The sequence below is a fragment of the Meriones unguiculatus genome, chromosome 18 (assembly GCF_030254825.1).
Source record: "Meriones unguiculatus strain TT.TT164.6M chromosome 18, Bangor_MerUng_6.1, whole genome shotgun sequence".
Lineage (NCBI taxonomy): Eukaryota > Metazoa > Chordata > Mammalia > Rodentia > Muridae > Meriones > Meriones unguiculatus.
In genome coordinates this window covers 31,939,676-31,963,161 of record NC_083365.1, presented here as the reverse complement: position 1 = coordinate 31,963,161, position 23,486 = coordinate 31,939,676, and positions in this window count along the sequence as shown.

Genomic DNA, 23,486 nt, shown 5'->3' with positions numbered 1-23,486 from the left:
TTTAAATGCCTCTTGGCTGTTCCTGTTCTTTTCCTGAAACTTGTCATCTCAAAGAAGGACACTATATACAATACTTGAATATTTAATATAAAACACAAACAACCAGTAATCCATATGCCTGTATCATGTTCCTAGAAGTATATTTATAATTTTAAGCTGTTCCAACAATCACACATTTTGCCAAATTCTAGTCATTGAGAGAGTAGCTTGAACATCTGTTGACTACAGATGTTAAGCAGTGTGAGATTTTCTTTTTGGGATGCCAAAATGTAATTAAAATCATAATATTGTTCCTAGTAACACATCATGCTACACCAGTGAAAATTCAGAAAGATAAAACTCAATGAACAATGGATAATAATGGGTCTCTAAATTAATTAGCTATGCCTCATGGTAGTTAATGTTTAACAAAACAATGTTAATTCATTGGTGTCAATTTTTCCCAACCCTTAAGAGAGACTTTTATTTTTCTCTTACAAGCTGGCCCATGGTCAATTAATTTTTAAGAAACATGCTGAGTTTGTTTAGTTTTGCTTTGTTTTGTTGAAGATAGTCGAATGGTTACCTTTATACGACTGGGCATCAAAGAACAAGATGTCAATGTTTAAAATACTAAACTGTCAGGTTTTTTGAATGCCAACATGGAGGTGTCTGGGCTCAGGATTATAGGAAAGGTGTGTGGGACACAGCTCGGACAAGCCTCAACCTGGTCTTAATGAGCGCCACTCCAACGACTTCAAGAAACAAATGTCTGCATCATAAGCAGAGAGGATTTCTGTCCTATGTCCCACATGTTTGAAGTTGCCCTGTTTTGATTGCTGGGCGGGGAAGTAGAAGTCATAATGTAATTTCCAGAAGCAAGAAAGAGCTGCCTCCTGACCTCAAAACAGCTCTCTTCTGGATGAAAACCTACCTGAAGGATTTTTCTTTACAACTTAGAAGTCGCTATATCATTTCTACATAAAATAATTAGATCTTCCATCGACAGTGACTCCTTTGACTCTTTGTTTTTTTCTGCTTTCTCAAAATATGTTTCATAGAAGATTGGTCCTGCATATGCAAATCGTATGACTATATTAATTTGCTGACTAAGTCAGTCCAAAATAGTAATAAAAAATTGTAAGTATTTCTTCATTCTATTTTATATTTTAGCATGGATCATTGGTTGAACATTGGTCATGTGCCAAGCCTTACACTAGTTGACAGAGATGAAAGAGCCAAAAGTCCAACATTTTCTTCATTTAATGGGGTCATAGGCATCTTCCCAGATAATCACAATACAGGCTGGCAGGCAGTCACTGTATGCAAAGCCACAACCAAGCTTTCCTGGCAGTGTGAGTATATGTTCTTCAAAGATGTAGTAAAGAAATGTTAGATTACAGGAAGGTTTTTCTCTTAGGTTCTAATATTAGTCAACATTTGTGCCAAGTGCTTGAGTTGGGGGATGACTTTTGAGAAAGAGGACTAAAAATAGCAAAACAAAAGACACATCCCAGTCATCAGAGTTTACATGGGAAAAAATAGATGAAAGCATCAGAGATGAAGACAACCTACAAATGTTGAAGGTATAAGCATTGAACGGTGTGGCTTACTGAAGTCAGTCTTAGGAAGAGCAAAAGACTGACATAAACTGAAACACGCTGAAAGGTCCTCCCTTAGGGGTCAGGAAGATAAAATACCCAGAAGGGCTGGTCTGACTTTTATTGGTAAAAGCGAAAGACATACGTCCGTGAAAGAGCGGAGATGACATGGTTGTCTAGACATGGTAATAGCGGCTTGCTATGTGGTAACACAAGATCAGGAGAGCGGCATCAGGAGAGCAGCCATTTTAAAGATGTATTTTGTGCGAAGCCTTCTATTCACTGTTTATCGAGAGCTGTGCACTGATCTACATACTTTGAACATAGGAATTAATAAAGTCCTACTGTCCTGGTTAGATTCTGTCAATTTGACATGAGCTACTATTATTGAGGAGAGGAATAGACAAGTCTGTGGGAGCATTTTCTTGATTTATAGTTAACATGGAGGGGCCCTCCCCACTGTGAGCCATGCCGTGCTTTGGCAGTTGGTCTTAGGCTATATAAGAAAGTAAACTGATAGGGGGAAGTGATCAAAAAGCAGGCAACATAGTTCATGTCAGAGATATCCCGCACTCCCCTAACTAGTTGGGTTACCTGAAGCCTAAGATGCCTATTGGACTTATCTTCTTGGGGTCTATGCATTGAAGTATGTCTATCTTGTACAATATTACTAAAATCCACTTATAAGTAAGCATATACCATGTGTGACTTTGTGTTACCTCACTCAGGATGATATTTTCTAGGTCTATCCATTTGCATGCAAATTTCACAATTTCCGTGTAAATGTACAAGTTTCCTTTATTCATTCTTCAGTTGAGGGACATCTAGGTTGTTTTCAGTTTCTGGCTGTTAAGTCAGAAATCACCACACGGAGACCACCACTCACATATGCAACCGGCAAGAGTGTTTTATTTCGAGAAAATCTGTGTGCATGGTTCAAACCATTTTACAAAATGGTTCGTAAAAAAAGGTGAGTAAGCCTTTTTATAGGAAACTATAAAATATTTGAGATTCCTCTCTCGAGAATTCTCTGTTTAGCTCTGTGTCCCATTTTTAATTGGATTATTTGGTTTGTTGGTGTTTAATTTCTTGAGTTCTTTATATATTCTGGATATTAGCCCTCTGTCAGATATAGGGTTGGTGAAGATCCTTTTCCAGTGTGTAGGCTGTTGTTTTGTTCTGTTGACCATGTCCTTAGCTTTTACAGAAGCTTTTCAGTTTCAAGAGGTCCCATTTATTAGTTGTAAATCTTAGAACCTGAGTTCCTGATGACACTTCCCTACGAGGCCACAGGAGAGGAAGATGAACCTAGTCCTCATGTGAATAGATGAGCTGGGGTATCTGATACCCCTGTGGGGCTCCCCTATTCTCAGGAATAGAGAAGAGGGAGTGTAAGAGGCAGGGTGGAGGTGGGAGGAGAAGAGAGAGGGGCCTATGACCAAGTTGTAAATTTAATTAATTAATTAATTAAAAAAGAAAGTGAATTGTGCAATCCAAGGTAAATAGCCTAGTAAGCAGCATTCCTTCATAGCCTTGCTACTATTCCTGTCTCTAGGTTCCCACCTTGACTTCCTACCCTGAATTCCTTTTATGATGGACAATTAACTGTGGCCTGAAATATCCCTCCCCCACCCATGTTGATTTTGGTCGGGGTATTTTACCACAGCAGAAATAACATGGACACCCACCCACCTTGAAGCTTGTAATTTATTCCTGAGTTCAAACTTTTCACAGAGAATTCTGTTAGTATCAATGCGTCAAGGCCTGTACTTCATTTGTGCTCATCCCTCAGTACTGTCTACTAATGATATGCACAGTCTTTAATCAGCCAAAACAACTACTAAAGGTATCAACAGTAGTTAATATGAGTGCCTTCCACCAGTAAGCTATACTAAGCACGTTGCAAACCTTATTCGTGATCACAGTTAGCATTTAGTGTTTGAATACACCAGGCCCTATTTGTGTTATTTACAAGGATTATACAGTACAATGTTCACAGAAGGCATTTGAAGCATCTGTTACTACCATCTCCATCATCTCTACCTGAAAACCAAGGCTCTTCAGGGCACTCCCCAAGCTCTCCCTTAAGTCTGTGGAGAGGTTTGGAAGATGGCATCATGAGCATTATGTGTAGCACACGGCACCATTTAGGAAGTGTGCTTACTGCAAAGAAGGCAGTAGACCCTGGACGTTGGTATGACCACATCAAACTTATTCTGTTTCCCTCATGATGAACAAGTTTTTTGAAAGATTGCTATGATGAAAAGACAAAATAGAATCAAAGTTTTTGTCTCTTCTAGAAACTACAAATAAACAAATAGTACAAAAGAAACTACTCAAATCTTTTGCGTGAACTTTATGAAAAGAATGGAATAAAAGGTCAAAATGAGTGATTCTACAAAGAAGTAAATCAAAACTTAGAATTTGGGACAAGCTTCTTGACTTTTTTCAACATGTTAAATATGTAAGTTGTATAGAATATAGGTTTGAGTTGTTTATTTTAATGTTTAAGCTCTGTTTGATTACTTATTTAAATGATTTTAATTAATAGAAAAATTAGAAAGTATGATAAAATTACTTTTATCAGTGTATACTAATTGTATAAACTAATCTGTTGCGAAGTTTTTACAGATGCATATAACATGCTTTGATTCTATTCCCACCACCAATTCTATTTCAAAACCCTTTTAATCCTGTCTTCCATTTCCTATTCCTAAATGGTGAGAAATTTTTAATTTTTTAGTTATTGAAGGATGTCAAGAAAATATTCTAAATTTCCTTGTGTATTATTATGGTACAACAATTGGTGATATTTTCAAAATATTGGTATTTTTGAAGCTAGGCATTAACATATCGTATAACAGCCAAGTGTAGCATTTACTTAAAGACATCTTCACCAATAACCACAATACTAAATGATAAAGGATGGCAAGTTCTTGTTAATTTTTGAATCTGTATGATGGATATATAAAGATTTGCTTTCTTTATCTTACTGGGAGCATTTTCCTGTATGCCGGACTTTTTTTTTTTTTTAAATAAAAGTCTTTAACCATCATGTATACCTTCAATTAAAACCATGATGATTCTACCAAGACATAAGAAAAAAACAACTTTATGGTCATATCGTTAAATATGAAAAGAGGTTTTTCTAAAACTGTAAGCCCTTCAGCAGAGGGTAAACAAAAGAAACGATGATCTCCAGAGCAGAGACTTCAGAGCTCTTCCTGCTACAGGGCACAGCCCCAGTGCAGTATGAGGAACTCCAAGCGAGGTACTCTTGCTCTGTTCTAGAGGGACAGCCCTCTGTTCTGGAGGGCTTTTGCTGTGCACCATGCCTGGGCTGGGACCATTTTCAGGACTCCTTGCTGATGTGAGTTTTATTTTTCTGCAGTCCATCCTAGTCTATGGATTCCCTGGGTATATATAGGTCTACCTCTGTGAGTACTGCTATCGCCTGACTATCTTAGGGTTGTCCCGTAGGGCTGGCGCGATGGCCGTTCCGACTGCTTCTTGGTGACAGTTGATGTGACAGAAGTCTCTTTAAGGTTCCTGTCATTGTCAACATATGGGTCTCATTGACATTTCATCCTTTCTCTTGCATCTCAGCCTCCACTGTGGCTCTCTCCACATAAGCCCCATGCAGCAGTTCCATGGTACCAAAGTCCGTATCACCATGGCTCTCAGGACAATGGCAGGAGTGGTGATTCCACGCCCTGAAATTATCTAGAACTCAAGCCCAAATCTGTTCTTGTTTTAGGCCTGGTGGTTATAAAGGACCTGGGTAAGCCCTCTATGCAGTGAGCTTTTCTGGTTGGACCAAATATCATAGATTTAGCTTCCCTGAGAAAGTGGGTGAATGATCAGAGTATTTTTAAAGGAGAGATTCATTTTAAATTGCTTTAGAGAAACAAACGGTGCTGAAAATAGATCTTCCTGTACCACGAGGCCAGGTATTTGTGCATAGTAAGCATGTGCTAAGGTCCAAAGCTGGAGCATGGAAAATGGCTAGAGCCTGAGTGGAAAATGCTTTTGAGCTCCTAAACACACAATTAGAGGAGGCTGCAAACAAGAAGCTTTTCTTTGTCAAGAGTCTATGCTACATATTTTCTTTCTCCATTGGCCTTGAAGGTTATCTTTCACATCAGTTGTGACTAAAATTCACCTCTACAAAAAAGTTTAAATGTAAGAGAGAAGGGAACTTTGCACTGAGTTTCAGTTTATTCTTGATTATGAATAGTTTATAAATTTGACTTTCTTGATTATGGGTAGCTTTGAATGGGAGCTGAGTACTGGCCTTGAGTGACCACAGCTTAGCATGGACATGATGGACTACAGGCTTTTAAAGAGAGCTGCTTCTAACTCCTTAGCTAACCCCTACCTTCTAAACATGCCCTCCACAGGGGCATATTTATGCTAGGACAGAAAAGGTAGAGTAAGGTCCCCAGCAGGCAAAGGGATACTGCCAATGCTAATGTCTTTGGACATGATCTCACCACTTCTTCATATCAAAATTGTAGTGAATCTAAAATCAGTATCAATAAATATTCCTCCAGGAATTGATTTATTAGTCCAAATACAAAGTCACTGACACCTTTCAACAGAGAACCAAATGGAAAGTTTCTGCATAAAATATTTGCATCTCAATTCTAGAAGCTTGTGATTAAACTCCAAGAAATGAACTGGCATCAGCTTCCATGAATGAAATGACTATGAATCACTTCATTCTTGAAAATTAAACAAAGCTGTGATTTAACAGGTGATGAGTTAGATGGATATGCAGTATTTCCATAAACACTCAGCTATGATACATTCTCATATTATTTGTATGATTCAGAGCCTTTAAACATCCCTGCATCTTGGGAGAGAGAAGGAACCTGACATATCTGTTTAAACATGCTTAATGAATTGTTTTTGTGGAAGTCTGTCATTCAGTATTGTAGATGAGGCTTCTAGGACGTGAAATGTCCCATATAGTTAGGGTATCATGTTAGAAACAGTGTCTGCCTTTGAATAGTTCTGTCGCCTAAATGAGAAGAAAGAGAACCAAAATCAAGTCATTTTCTTATTCTTCTTTTTATTTTACACTTATTTTGTTTTTACTTATGTATATGTGCATGAGAGGGTCTATGTCTGAGTGTGCGCATGTAAGTTCAGGTGATCATAGAGGCCAGAACTCTCATATCCCCCTGTTAAAGGAGGTACAGGAACCCGTGAGTCAATCAACAGAGGTTCAAGGTCTTCTGCAAGAGCAATTCATGAGCCATCTCTCCAGCCTTTGGACTCTTCTTTTATACGTTCTACTTTCCACCACTTTGAGCATTTACACATTTGTGCTGTGAAATACAAAAGGTACTAGCCACGTGTGACAAAATTAACAACGGGGTTTCCCAGTGGCATCAGTGAATTCCTGGTGCAGTGTAACCCCATTGGATTAGTTTGCTACCACATGGAACAGCTTAGAGTTTGGACACTTTCATTGTTCAAGGAGAAGAGGGTCAGTAAAGTCCCATTGTCCATGTTTTTTTTTTTCAACTTAACATTGTTTTTACTATGTCTCTGCTAAAAAGAAATCATAGCAACCTTCAGCATATACTCAAAATTAGTTTTTGAAAACAGCTATTCTGAAATCCTGTAGCCTCAATCTAAACGGTGTAAGAGTTTGAATAAAAAGGTCTTAAATGTTTAGAAAATATTACCAAGAATCTTGGAGTCTAAAGAGGGAAGGATGTTGAGAGGAAGGACTCCAGAAGATGTAGCAGAGGGAAAGAGGGGAGAAGTAGGAGGCTGGATGAAAAGTATCAAAATAATTTATAGACATTTATAAACTTGTCAAATAAAAGTCATTCTCAAAATGAATTTTGGAGTCTACTTAAATAGGTAATTGGATTTTTTGGTGCAGCAAAATAGTAAGTTCAGCATGGCAATTTATTAACTATTATTTGAAATTACAGCCCAATTCAAATACTTACAGTAAGTAGCTTAACAATGGAGATGTATTCCGAGATATGCTTTGGTAGTTTCTCTATTTGGTAAACTGCTTTAGTGTATTTTAATAAGTTAAAATAGCTCATGTTATGAGTTGGATAGGAAGTACTAACCTTCCCCAGCTGGTTGCACTATTGACTATTGGTTCATGATAGTGAGAAGTCACCAATAGTTTAATCCATTAATAAACTCATGGGTTATTAGGAGGTAGGACATAGTCATAGAAAGGAAGTGGCTAAGTGTTCCTTTAAAAGGCTTATCATGCTTTTTATCATGATAAAACCCACTATTTTGTATGCTAACTTAAAATCAATTAAAAAGAAGAAAAAGAAATGATGTATCTTGCGTATCTTCTCTCCAGACTCCCCAAGCCTCTTTTCTGATTCCTTGTCTCTATAAGTTGAGCTAATATACTCCACAACACACTTCTCACTAAGAGTTCAGCCTCACCTCAGGTCCACAGCAATAGTGAGACAACTGCAGAATTAACCTTAAAGTTCTTTTTCCATGTATGCTGAAACAATAAAAGCTGACTAACATAGCAATAAAAACTTCCTAATACATGTCTGGAGCCACTAGACAATACCGTCATCAGGACCACTGCGATATGTGTAATTCACCAGAGATCAGAGTGTTGTCACATGGCACAAATGTGTGTATTTGTACTACTGATTAAAAAGGCCTAAGAATGATGAAGACATAGTTTGCAATGTTATTTTCTGTCTCACTTTGTCCATGAGGAAAACCAGACAGAGAACCATGGGACAAGACATAAGCTAGCAACTGAAGTTTTTCCTTAATCATAAATTGGCAGGAACTTGGTAGGCAGATAAAATGATCAAGGATTGGAGAAGAAGATGGCAGAAATACAGAAGACAAAGTTACTTTTAAGAAATAATTCTAAATCTAATGAAATGATATAATCATATCACTCCTTCCTCCAAACGTGAGCTCATCATTAATTAGTGCTGATTTAAAAAAAAAAAAAAAAGCAAAGATTATTGACAAGAAAAGCACCACTGTGGAAGGAAATATCCACAATTACTTATTCAAAGCAGAGTGGAGAATCCATGAGCGCTTATAACTATATTAGGCGCTTAGAATTTATTGGAAGAAATAGTCATTATAAAGGCAGGTAGTTATGAACTCAATGACTGGCTCCATTATCTCCACCCCCACACACACCCCACCAAGGGAGAAACAGCTTTGCTAAGGCACAGAGAAGAACATGGCAGCCAGTCCTGAAGATACCTGATAAGTAGGGTCATATGGAAGGGAGGGAGGACCTCCCCTATCAGTGGACTTGGAAAGGGGCAAGGAGGAGATGAGGGAAGGAGGGTGGGATTGGGAGGGAATGGGGAAGGGGCTACGACTGGGATACAAAGGAAATAACCTGTGACTAATATAAAAAATAAAAATTAATAAAAAAGGCAGATAGTTATAACTGAAGTAAGTATTACAGAGGAGGTAGGTTACAGGGTCTTGTAAAAGTAGAAAACAGTATATTTTGGGGGTAATGAGAGAAATTTTCCGTTAAAAAGTGACTTTCACGGGGACACGTAAAGACAAATATTGTGTATCCCAGTGACGAGATGGGGAATGGGCTTTTGGGTGGAGGATCTGAATATAGCACTCCTAAAAGAGGAAGCAACATGGGGTATTTGTTGTGTGGCAAAGCATGGCATATGAGAAGAAGAAAGTGTGGTCTGAGACTGGAGAGGTTGGCAAGTCCCTGCTGATCAGGACCCTATGATGAATGAATAAATTAATGAATGCAATATACATTTCTGTAAATATTCCTAGTCAGTGTTTTTTAATTAAATTTTTATTTTTTACATTAATCACATTTTAGTTACTTTGTATCCCAGCTGTACTCCCCTCCCTCATTCCTTCCCAATCCCACCCTCCCTCCTTCTTCTCCTCCAGTGCCCCTCCCCCAGTCCACTGATAGGGGAGGTCCTCCTTCCCTCCCATCTGACCCTAGCCTATCAGGTCTCATCAGGACTGGCTTCATTGTCTTCCTCTGTGGCTTGGTAAGGCTGTTCCCCCTCGAGGCGGGGAGGTGATCAAAGAGCAGGCCAATCAGTTCATGTCAGAGACAGTCCCTGTTCCCCTCACTAAGGTACCAACTTGGATACTGAGCTGCCATGGGCTAAATCTGAGCAGGAGTTCTGGGTTATCTCCATGAATAGACCTTGGTTGGAGTATCCGACTCAGAAAAGACCCCTGGGCCCAGATATTTTGGTTCTGTTACTCTCCATGTGGACCTAGTCAGTGTTTTAATGAACAGTTATAACTCCCATAAAAAGGCATAAGCATGCAGAAATACATAACATAAAATTTTACTTATCCAGGACTTTGGAAAAAAAAGTTCTCCAACTGAAATGGAGGGAGCACTTTCAAAGTTGTGGGGGTAAGAAAAAAATGGAGTTTTCTAGAAAAAGTGAAGGGAAAGGCAAAGGAAAAGTTAAACTGTACATGTGGCCAGATTGTTGAACTTTGAAGTGACAGGATAATGCAAGTGGGTATGTTGCAGGATATTTGATCACAGTATGAGCCCTGAGATTGTATACTGGGAAAACCTGTTTCTAATTGTAGTGTGGCTCCGTCCTATCACACACCTTTAATCCAAGAACTTTCTGTTTAATTGTGGTGTGACTCAGTCCTAGCCCTTTATTCCAAGAACTTCTGTAAACAGGAGTAAATAAAGTTAACCATACATGAAGATTCAGAGCAAGCAATCCTTTGACAGGGACTGAACATAAGAAAAAAAACATAAAAAGTGAGAGGAAGTCCAGAGGACAGATAGAGAGATGCACAGGAAATAGAAAGGAGGGACATTCAGTTTGAGGATATATATATATATATATATATATATATATATATATATATAATTTTTTTAAGACAGCATGGACAAGGAGAAGGGGCTTTTTTTTTCCCTGGGACTTCAGGTAATAGGAAGGTCAGCTGACTCTCTAAGCTAGTAGGCTTTCACCTCCACATCTAGCTCCTGAGTCTTTGCTGGTAAAACCGAACATTTGGGATTTTGATGAAAAACAAATACGCTTGCTGGGCAGTAGGTACACTGGTGGCAGATTCAAGCGTATGCAGATGTTTTTTTCCTATTTGGGCCACTGAGAAGCAAGAAGTCACTTGCTGAGACCTCTCTGGGAAAGAAGCTTTTGTGTAGATTCCAGGGAGCTAGCCAAGTAGACAGCCTTCCTCCCTTTGATGACAATGGTAAGTATGAGGACCCAAATAGCTGCAACCTTACTATACAGGGACAAGGATCCTAAATGTCATAAGCCTATCTCAAAGGACAGAGCAGAGGCAAGAGGCCCACAGGAAAGCATATTTGGTCTTCCCATGACTACAAGGCCTTCTGATTCAATGGCTGCCCCACAGCCATGTAACCAGAGATATCCTTTCCTGCTGTTAATATCTACAGGCGATTCCACACCTGATTTTAGCCAAAAGGCTGAAAAGCCATTAGGGATTTATTCTTTCCATCATTTTTGCTTGTATACAACTGTATTCTCTCAAGAATGGGCTGCTGGTATGGTAAGATTGTCTATCAGATAAGAGTTCTTGCTATCAAGCCCAATGACCTAAGTTGACTCACACATGGTAGAAAGAAAAAAATCAACTAGCATAAGTTGTTCTCTGATCCCTACATGTGTGGCATACTTTTGCACACACATATGCACACTCACTTATGAGTAAATGTAAAAAATAAAATAAAAAACAAAGAATGTATTGCATCTTGAGTTTTACACATCACAATATGTAATAGACACATTTCCTTGTCAATAAACAAGAATTAAAGGTTTCATGGTGTTTGTTTGTTTGCTTGGTTAGTTGGTTTTGTTTTGTTTTAAGAATATTCGTAGGTGGTAAGCGGTTTAAAGCCACAAGGCATGCTCAAATTTTAGCTCTGATATTTACTATTCAGGCAAATTGTTTTCATGTTTCTATTTTTCCATTTCTTTGTTTTCAAGGATTTATCTGTTTTTATTGTATGTTTGGATATTTGCCTGCATATGTTTATTGCACCACAGTTATTCAGGGTTCAAAAAGAACAGAGAGGGCCAGATTCTCAGGTCTCCTGGAACTGGAGTTACAGATGGTTATGAACCACCATGTGGGTGCCAAGAACTGAACACAGGGATTCTTTAAGAGCAAAATATTCTCTTAGCTGCTGTCTGTGTCTCCAGATGCTACTTTACACTTCAAGTGCTGTGTGTTAACACAACACAATGAAAGGCTGATTATTATCCTGTGCTCCCCATTCCTAATATATTATATGATTTAGGAGGCCACAATGAAGAGATATGGAAAACACTTATTAGAGTTTGAGGTAGAATACAATATCACTTTCTGTACACACACACACACACACACACACAAATAAAAACTCTTCAAAATTTATCACATTCCTTCACAGAAAAGTTATAATGTTAATCTGAAGGTATGATAAATTTTATGGAATGATTGATACGAAATCAGAGTGGTGACATTGCTAAATCACTGCAATTTTGAGCCCCTTATTTTGTTTCTCCTTATCGTCTAGAAATTAAGAGGAACAGAAGCAGCAAAGTGGAGTTTGTATGTTTATGAAGAAGTGATTTTCTCTGTGTCCTTAGGCAAAATGCCTTCAATTGACAAAGGCTCCATCTGTATTCCAAGCAAAGATGCACATTCTTTTTTTAAATGTGTGTTTTTAAAATACCACTTGGCACCTACTCTACGAAGCTTAAAAATTAGCTTTTGGGGAAAAAAAATTCACCCAAAATGTTGCTTCTTGTGTAGAAAATTTGATTCATGTAAACTATCCTTAAGAAATGTCTTTATGTCTGTATGCCAACAATTGCATTTATAAAAATACACATTGATTCTCTTTTAAAATTCCAGTCTTGTTATATTTTTATCCACTATTGGAAAAGAATCTGAATGGTGCAAGTGCTTCCTGCGCTAAGATGCCTAGTAAATGCGAGCTTCTGTGTGCAGAAAGGGATGACTGGAGAGTCATTATTAATTCTTCCCATTTGTTTTTCATTTCTAAAGCCCTTTTTGTGTATGAGTGTTTTCCTCCCTTGGTTATCTTTTTAAATTTGGTTAGCATACAAAGAAATAGGATTCAGTGTGACATTTTCACCCACATGTATCAGCACACCAATAGTGTCCTTCACATATATATATATGGGATGTGAATATATATATATATATATATATATATATATATATGGGATATATATAAAATGCCTACTTCCCATCTAACCCTCTTCCCTTCCTCCCTCTCAAACACTTCATTCTGCTTTCATGACATACATTCCATTACTCCTCCTTGCTCCACACCTCCCTCTCTCTTTAAGCCTCTTTTTCCTTTCTCATGGTAGCCTTTTTGCTTACAAAGTTCCATGTCATAAAACACAAACACACACACACACACACACACACACACACATCTGCATTTGGCATATCCAAAAATCACAAAATATTTTTTCTAAATCTGATTTATTTCATCTAACATAATGAATTTCAGTTCCATTCATTTTCCTTAGCGCTGCATAAAATTTTACTGTTTATATGTATCACTTTAATCCATGGAGCTGTTGATGAACATTGAAGCTGGTTCCATATCTTGGCTATTATAAATAGTGCAGCAATAAGCACAGATATGCAAGGGTGCATGAGAGGCTGACAGAATCTTTTAGTTATAACCTCAAGATTAATATGAATGAATTGTATAGAAATTCTATTTTTGTATTACTGAGGAATCTCCATATAATTTCCATAGTGGATGGGACCAGTTTATATTCCCACCTAAGAGCCTAAAATTTCATCTTCCTTCACATCCTCATCAAATTTGTATTTTGTTTGATTGTTTGGGTTTTTTTGGTTTGGTTTAGTTTAATTTGATTTGGTGTGGTTTTGGGGGTGCTGTTTTTTGCTTTTGTCTTACCATTCTGGCTGATTGTTTTTGGATTAAGTACAGTTTGTTTGTTTTTTTACTTTGTATCCCAGCTGTAGCCTCCTCCCTCATTCCCTCCCTCCCTCATCTCCTCCCTGCCCCTCTCTAAGTCCACTGATAGTGGCGGTCCTCCACCCCTTCCATCTGAACCTAGCTTATCAGGACTCTTTAGGACTGGGCTACAATGTCCTCCTCTGTGGCCTAGCAAGGCTGCCTCTCCCTTGGTAGGGGAGCCCAAAGAGCCAGCCACTAAGTTCATGTCAGAGACAGTCCCTGTTCCCTTTACTAGGGAACCCACTTAGATATTGAGCTGCCATGGGCTACATCTGAGCAGGGGTTCTAGGTTATATCCATGCATGGTCCTTGATTGGAGAATTAGTCTCAGAAAAGACCCCTGTGCCCAGATGTATCTGATCCTTGTGGAGCTCCCGTCCTCTCCAGGTCTTACTAACTCCCCCTTCTTTCATATGATTCCCTGCACTCTGCCCAAGGTTTGGTTATTAGTCTCAGCATCTGCTTTGATACACTGCTAGGTAGAGTCTTTCAGAGGTAGAGTCTATAGTAGGCTCCTGTCCTGTTACTTGTTTTCTCCTACTTCCAACGTCCATCCCATTTGTCTTCCTAAGTGAGGATTGAACATCTTACCCTGGGTCCTCCTTCTTGTTTAGCTTCTTTAGGTGCACAGATTTTCTTGCTAATTTTTTTCCATGCATTGACTGGATGATTTCGTTTTCTTGTACTTCTTCTTATGGAGATCTTTATAGATTCTTTATATATTAATCCAGATGTATAGCTGACACAGAATTTTTCCCATTCTAAATTCTGTCTCTGTTTTGCTGATTATTTCCTTTCTTCGGAAGAAGCCATTTATTTTCATGTAACCCCATTTTTTAATCTTGGAATAATATATAATATGCTATTAGGGTCTTTAGAGAATGATCTTGCCTATGCCTATATCTTAAAAATATTTGGGCTATGTTTTTTTTTAATTATACTTTATTTACTTTGTATCCTCCCTCTGATACCCTCCCTCCTCCCCTCCCAATCCCATTCCTCCCCCTTCTCCACACACTCCCCTCCCCAAGTCCACTGGTAGGGGATGGTTTCTTTTTCTTCCTTCTGATCCTAGTCTATCAGGTCTCATCAAGAGTGGATGCATTTTCTTCCTCTGTGGCCTGGTAAGGCTGCTCCCCCCAGTGATCAAAGAGCAGGCCAATCATGGCAGAGAAACACTTAAAGAAATGTTCAGAGATGAGACCTCTACTCTTGCCTGATGCGTCTAAAACAAAAAGGGGGAACTGTAGAGAGCTGCGTAATGCCGTGCTTTAAAGATGGAGCTGGTTTCCGCCTTCCACCTTCCCGATGGTGAGTGCTCTCTGTCACAAACAACTCCACATTTGGCTAAGGCTGAGGATCTGGCTTGCTTCCATGTATGTGGACCTATCTGCATTGCCCACGTGGCACACTGGGGTTGGCTACCCAGAGGCTATTTAAGCTGTGAGCTGGCTTTCCCCAGGGTCCAATGATTGTTCAAGGTTCCTGAATAAACTGCATTGAAAAAAAAAAAAGAAATGTTCAACGTCATTAGCTATCAGGGAAATGCAAATCAAAATGACCCTGAGATTTCACCTTACACCCAACAGAATGGCCAAGATCAAAACCTCAAGTGACAACACATGCTGGAGAGGTTGTGGAGAAAGGAGAACCCTCCTCCACTGCTGGTGGGAATGTAAACTGGTACAACCACTCTGGAAATCAATCTGGCACTTTCTCAGACAACAAGGAATAGCACTTCCTCAAGATCCAGCTATACCACTCCTAGGCATATATCCAAAAGAGGCTCAAGTACACAATAAGGACATTTGCTCAACCATGTTTGTAGCAGCCTTATTTGTAATAGCCAGAAGTTGGAAACAACCCAGATGCCCCTCAACTGAAGAATGGATACAGAAATTGTGGTACATCTACACAATGGAATATTACTCAGCAATGAAAAACAAGGAAATCATGAAATTTGCAGGTAAATGGTGGGATCTGGAAAGGATCATCCTGAGTGACTTATCCCAGAAGCAGAAAGACACACACAGTATATACTCACTCATATAGACATATAAGATAGGATAAACCTACTAAAATCTGTACATCTAAAGAAACTAATCAAGAGGGAGGACTTTGGGCTATGTTTTAATCTAGCAGTTTGGTGTTTTTAGCCTTTGATGGAATTTGAATTGATTTTCATGCAGAGTGGGAGACATGGATCTACTTCATTTTATGATGATAATCAGTTTTCTCTAAATGATTTGTTATGGGAGATGTTCTTTTTGCAATGTGTGTTTTTCACACTGGAATGGTTAATCTTGATTGTCAACTTGACACACATTAGAATCACCATGGAAACAAAGCTCTAGACATGTATGTAAAAGAGTTCTCGATTAATTGAGGTAGGAATACCCACCCTCAACATGGGCGGCACAGTCTGTGGACTGGAGTCTTTGACTAAGTAAAAAGAGGAAAGTTAGCTAAGCAGCAAGGGTGAGTGCAATAAGACCAGTTGCCATGACATCCCTGCAGTGATGGATAAACCCTAGAACTGAGCCAAAATAAACCTGCCATTCCTGAAGTTGTTATTGTCTGGGATGTTGCCACAGCAACAGGACCAATGACTAACACAGAAGATCAGATACCTGAGAGGTTTGCTATTGCCACTTTAATCTTCCTGCGTGTTTATGCTTCTGTTTCAACTGTGTCTATCTTTTTGGTTTTATTTTGATAGATCATGTGTGTTCAGGAATGTACCCATTTATTTTAGATTTTTCCAAGTTTTATTGAAATGTAAGTTTTCAAAGTATTCCCTAATTCCTTTCTCACCTCTAATTTTATTAATTTGGGTCCTCTCTCTTCTCTTTTTCCTATTATCCAGGTGTTTCTTAATCTGCTGTATCTTTTCATAGAACCCCCTTGATTTACATATGATTCCTTTAGTCTCCATTTCCTTAGTTTCTATCCTGCTCTACATCCATGTTGCCTACAGCTTTTGGATTTGGCTGTTTCTTTAGACCCTGAGGTACATGATTATATAATTTATTTGATATCTGCTTATTTCTCCTTTAATAAGCCTCTTATTGTAAGCCTCCATATCTCTAAGCTTTCTTCTTAGAAATGCCTCAAGTTAAACTTCAGATATTCTTGTAAGTTGTATTCTCATTTTTATTTCATTGCAGAAGCTTTTACTTCCTTTTTTTATTTCCTCAACTTCTCCATTTAAGAGATTTCGAGTATTTGTATAGTTTCAGTGACAGATCTTGCCACTGAATTTTTTTTAACATTATTCCCATATACTTATACAAGAAAGTGTTGAGCTCCTTTATATCTGTTGAGACTGTCTTTACTTACGCTGTGTTCTGTTTAAGAAGACATTCCATGGACTGCTAAGAAGAATTCTTACTACAACTACTGGACATATTATCTTTAGTTATCTGTTAAATCCATTTGATCTGTGCTGTAGTTTGCCTTAATTGATTTGTATAGTTTTTTTGTTTGAGAGTCTTCTTAGAAGACAAAAGTGGAGTACTGAAGTCATCCACAGTTCCTGTATTGAGGCCTGTCAGATTCTATATTATCAAAGGTTGTTTTATGCAGTTGGGAACACAAGCATTGAGCACAGAAATATTTATATTTTTTTGTTGGAAGACTATTTTATCAAACGTTAGAATTGCTGTGCCGTTCAATTCGTAGTTTGACTTTCATCCCCAATTCTCAATCTTTGGGTACCTTTACCAATGAGGTATATTTCTTGGAGAAAATGGTTATATCTCATTCTTTAGTCCAAAAAACTAGTCTGCATCTTTCACTGGTTAGTTGAAGCCATTTACACCTACCATGTGTAAAAGAGGTTAGATAACTCATGTGATTTTTGGTATTTTATTCTGGTGGGTTGGATTAGTCTATGTTGTTTTTTTTTTTTTTAAGTGTGTTTGCTGTTGTTTGTTTACTCTTGGCTTTAGTATATTTTCTCTGCTGTGATAAAATACACTGACAAAAACAACTTAAGGGGGAAAGAGGGTTACTTTGTTTCACAGTTACAGAATGTGGTTGTCATGGTGAGGACTCAAGGTTGCTGCTGATCACATTAAACTAGCAGTGAGGAAGAAGAAAGCGAGGAACATTCGTGGTCAGCTCGGTTTTTTCTTTTATTTTCAGTTGGGATCCAAGCACAGGGAGGAGTTTAGGCCACAGTTAGGGTATGCCTCCTCATCCCAATTAACCTAACCAAGATAATCACTCACAACTCTGCCTGGAGGCGTATCTCCCAAATGATTCTGAACTCTAAATTCTAAATTCTTTCATAACTGTGTTGGACAAGATCAGTTCCTTTCTTGTTGTCTTTTGTTCATCTATTCCTCTCATTACATTTATTTTTCCTGTACTGTTTTGATGAGATTTTCTTCCCTCTTTGCGTATGGTATTCTTTTAAGATTGTTTGCACTGTTGGTTTGGTGTTTATGAACTGTCTTAATTTGTGGCTGCCTCGAAATGTTTTATTTCTCCAACAATTTTAAAGATATCTTTGCTAAACTTACCAACCTGAGGTGTGTGTGTGTGTGTGTGTGTGTGTGTGTGTGAAAGAGAGAGAGAGAGAGAGAGAGAGAGAGAGAGAGAGAGAGAGACCACGACGTGTTTCTAGAAGTCAGGACAATGATAGTCAGTTTTCAGCTTCCACCATGTAATCTGATAGCAAGTGTTTTTACCTGCTAAGCTATATTACCAGCCCTAAAATTTGTAGATGTGTTTTAATACACAGAGGAACGCCATGAATTTTAAACTTCAGTTCCTTTAGTAGAGAAAAATTTCAAGTTCTTGAGGTAAAAATCAATAGTAAAAATTTCTTATTGTTGGTGACATAATCTTGAAGAATCCAGTAAGGGAAAAGAAGAAAGTAAAATGACAGACTAAATAAGAAAGGTACACCTATTGTTGGTATCCCCATTAAGCAATGAATTTACAATCAAAAGCAAAACTTACGTCTCTCTCAGTCTGACTGTGGATGAGTCTAGGGAAAGGGCGAGTGGAGAATGTTTCCCTCTAAAAAAATTTAACCATAGAATTCTGCTTATATTAGATTAGGATGAAATTACCTTGGCACATACACTCCCATCCCAAATAACTCTGATCAAAAGTTTGGTCACAGCAAATTTCATGTAGTTCCTGGGACACTTGACACGAGTTTTCAACAATGATGAGTTGTATTGAGAAAAATAAAATTGCCTTTCTACATCACACCATGCATAAAATAATTACTGAGACAAATTCTTAAAATATTGAAGCATAAAGAATACATTTTTAACCCTGACCTAGAGAAATAATTCTCTGACAATATACAAAATACATAAAACAAGAGACTGATAAGCTTTATCATTGAAATTAAGAACCATAAATAAATACCCATTTATAAAAATTTATCATAACAAGGCATAATTACAGTCCTAAGTGGAGATTCTGATGTAGTAAGTAGTGAACATGCAAAGGGCCTTTTCCCCTTGGTCCATATGAAGTCTCCTTCCTCTTTTCTTCGTGGAAGAACATTTGTTGTTGTTGTTGTTGTTACAATGATGCTGTGACACTCTGACCATCTTATGTACAAGCCTGTCATGCAGTTGCTATAAATAAACACAATGGATCTGCATGAAAAAACTGTTCAGATCTGGTTTGGCAACATACTTCAGGGCCTTCCATTTATTTATCTAGTCTTACATTCATTCATTCATTCATGGATTGCAGGGAGCTGGGACTTTTTCCTACTTACAGAATGGTTTCAGTGTCTTTTTTGTGACTACTTAATTTAACCCAAGACTTGTTTGCACTGAAAAATAGTACCTGAAGAAAAAAAAATTGAGGAAGAAAGCTACAGCAGTCTGTAACTAATAACATTGAAACCAACCTAGGATACCTACAAAACAAACCAAAAATTAAGAATCCTTTCAGGAGCTAATATTTGTGACTAAGCAAATCTGTTAAATTCATTTGCCACACAGTCATTACTACCCTAGTCTATTAGAAAAAAAAACCCTAGGGGCAGAGGAGAGAGCTGAGTAAGTAAAAGTTCAGCAGGTATAAAGATCTGGGTTTGAATCTCCAGCCTCCATGTAAAAGGGTTGTCATGGCTGAATGTCAGGAATCCAAGAATTGAGGTTACTGGACAAAATGGTAAGCTTCTTGTTCAGTAGGGGCCCCTGCCTCAAAGGAATAAGCAAGAGAATGGTAGAGCAGACACTTGACATCCTTCTCTAGTCTCCAGTTTCCATGGGTACACATAGCCACATACTCATTCACAGCCCATACCACACATATATGCAACATGTAACACACACACACACACACACACACAACACACAAAAATACACATGGAAACAAATAAATTGCTTACTGAAGCAGTAAATTGTCAAATTTAGTGAAGGATCTGGAATTTGAAAAGTAGGTCTATGTAACTTCTCAACTTTATTGTTAATCCTTAATCACTACCATGATGAAACTTTGCTCCTAATATTGGCCATACAACCATCCTTGGTTCTCACTCTCCAGATGGGTTACAAGCAAACTTGCATTGTTCACCTTTCAAAACAGAATTCACTTACTTAAACAACCTTACCACTCACATTACTACACCTATGGGCGTACTTCCACAACAAGCTTGGGGTTCACAGGAAGCTGTGAGCAGCGGAGATCTTTCATTTTAGCTGTGCTTGCCTCAGGAAATAAGATGAGGCTTCTTAAAGTCCCCGTGCTTGCTGAGAACATGTCTCTCCAAAGGACTCTGAATGGAATCCTGAAGAGAGAAAATTAGAGGAATGGGCCAAATTGCTAATCTGATCAAAATAGCTGAATTGCTTGAACTCAGATGTTTGACAGCATGTAAAGATGCACTGATCTGTTTACAGCCATGGAATCTAATCCAGATAATGCTCTGCCTAAATAGGCAGCAGCCCAGGCTGAGTGCTTTCCGGTTACAGCAGCCAAATGTCTATATGACTCTGAGCTTCATCATTGGCGAGGTGATTGGCTTTGCTTTTCAGTGTATTGTTAAGGGCATTCTCAGTGACATTGTCCTTCATTAACTCCAATGGTATATACAGTGGATTAAGGCTCACTTGTAGCCCTGGGCCTTTTGCTGTTGCCTGTACAAACTGTACAAATGGCCTAAAGCTCCATAAATAGTGACTTGTGCCCAGTGATAGAACCCTCTTACATTCTATTTTATTTTTTATATTAATTACAGTTTATTTGCTTTGTATCCCAGTTCCTTCCCTCATTTCCTCCCAATCTCACCCTCCCTCCGTCTTCTTCTCACAAGCCCATCTCCAAGTCCACAGATACCCTCTTACATTCTTAATATCATAATAACATGTTGGTCCACTGGGCTATTATAACAAACATTGTAAATTATATAGGTAATAAACAATACAAATTTATTTCTTGAAAAGAAATCCAGGATGAAGGCATATTTGGTATCTGGTAAGAGGCTGGATTTTGTCTCATAGGTGTTCAGTTTTTGCTGAATCTTCACATAGCAGAAGAGGAGACGAGCAATACTAAGTCACTAATCTGAGTTCTCACAGTCTCTGAAAACCTCCTACCTTCAAACACCATCACTGTTCAAGAAGAGAGTTTAAACATGAGAATTTGAGGGGACATAAACACTCATCAATATCAAACAATAGAGGAATCAGGTCTAGGTAACATATTACAGATCAGGTACTAAAGTAAACAAGTGTTTTGCATCAGTCTTTCTAGAGAAGCTCACAGCAACTCTGCCATTGGGAGCTATTACTACTGTTCTCATCTTATGAATAAAAAAAAATTGCTGAAAATTTTATAAAATTTCAAAATTTACTTGACATTGGTTTACTTTTTAAATCACAAATTGTTCCTACAGATAATTATCTTGTGACATACAGAGTTCATATATACATATATGTACATATGTATATGATCAGGTTAACTCAGGTAGAACAAGCAGTTCTCTTGCTCAGTATGTGGAAAGAACATAATAATTTAAACCAGAGGCCTGGGATCAAGTCTGGATCTATAATTGGTAAGCAATTTGATCTTGAACAGATCACTTTCCCATAGTCTACTTTCTTTGGGTGTAAAGTAGAAATGATACAAATACAAACCAATTATATTGTAAATCTGATATGATAACAGCTCCATACACTTAGCTGATTATTGGTGATGCTAGAATACAGACCTTCTAACTTTCAGTACTCTATGCTTTCTACTTGTCAAGAGGACAATTTGATGTTCTAGTTACTTTAATGTATTGGGCCTATGACTATGACCCTGTTTAGTTGGAGACACTAAAAAAAATCAAATACATTGAAGACTGAAAGTTCATTAGGAAGGAAAGAAGAAAAGTAGGCACTAGATGCACAAGCAAAGATTATTTCACGCTTGGGAAATACCTAGGAAGATTTGAAAGCTTGCTTATTTTAGTCCATAAAGCTAATTATATTTTTAAATGCAGATAATGGTTCAATAAATTTTAACAAGCTGTCTACTCAATGTACTCCAAACTTAAAAGTATTTCCTAGTTGGTAAGACAAATCTGCTTTGTGTATCTAAGCCTGCCAGAATTTCCCCCTTTCCAGGTCTCCTGTCTAAGTCATTCAACAACAATTGAGACACATATCACATATTACATGTAGAGGTCATGGTATCCTGCCTTATAAAAGGAAAACAAAGAGTAAATTGAGTTTATACCAATATGTAATACGACATTAGTACTAACAAGAAAAATAAAACTGAAGCAGTGGCTATGAAATATTGAGGAGCTAGCACTTTGTGTAAAGTGTATTCCTCACTAAATAAAGGATTTTTTTTTTTTTGTAAAGCAAAGCCATGAAAAGAAGTACAGGAACTATCTTGGTGATGACATGCCATCATCGTAGGAGGAAGAAAAATGAAGGTCCCAAAGTGACAGCATGATTAGATTGCTGAAATGTCAGCAAGAGGAGACATAGAATGACCATAAACATGAGGAAAGACAGAGAAAGACTAGCTATGCAGGATATTAGCAATCATAGCAAGAACTCTGGCTCTCATTCTTTGTTAAGTAAGCTGACTTATGGTACAGTGACAAGATCACTTTTTCTGTTTGTTGAGAATTGACTTAACACTGAGGACAAGAGCAGAGATATGGATTAGCATCTATCTTCGCTAGGCAAGAAATGGCCCAGATCAGAGAAGAAGGGCAGTGAAAGTAATGAGAAAGTTTAGGTTTGGTTGAACCATGCAGCTTTAACAGAAGACTGTGTTGTCTGAAAGAAAGGAATGAGTCAAGGATGATTCCAAAATGTTCTGCCTGAGTTATGGAAGCGAGGTGGAATGACACCAAATCAAATATCAAACTGTGCAGCGCAGGACACAACACCCTTCATGATGACATGCTCCGATATTCTCCAGCCATTTTCTCTTGAACTTATTAGTGCTCATTTTTTTTAACTCCACATGTAGCATTCACTCATTCTTCCTGATACTCTCTTCAGCCCCTTCAGTCCATCCACAGGTCTTCGTAACCGTTATTAGTAGTGTTTGAAGAATAAATGAAATGAATTCTTGAAATCCAGATAGCTGAGGCTTATCTGAAAAAAAAATGCCATAATGCCAGAAGGAAGTTTGTCCAAGACTGAGAGACAGAAACACGAATTAAAGAGCTACAAGGAGGTCTAAGGATCTGGGTGTTATAGTTGCTAGAGTCTGGATGGATAGGGCAGATAGAAAGACGATATCTGATTATTCTACATCCCCTTGTCAGATCAGCACTCAGAAAATGAGGATATTGACTAACCCTCTTTTTAGAAACTATCTTAAGCCCGGTGTAACTATCACCATGGTAGCATTTTCTCATAGAAAAACCTATGTCCAGTGGCAGCTTGTATTTGGATGTAAAGACC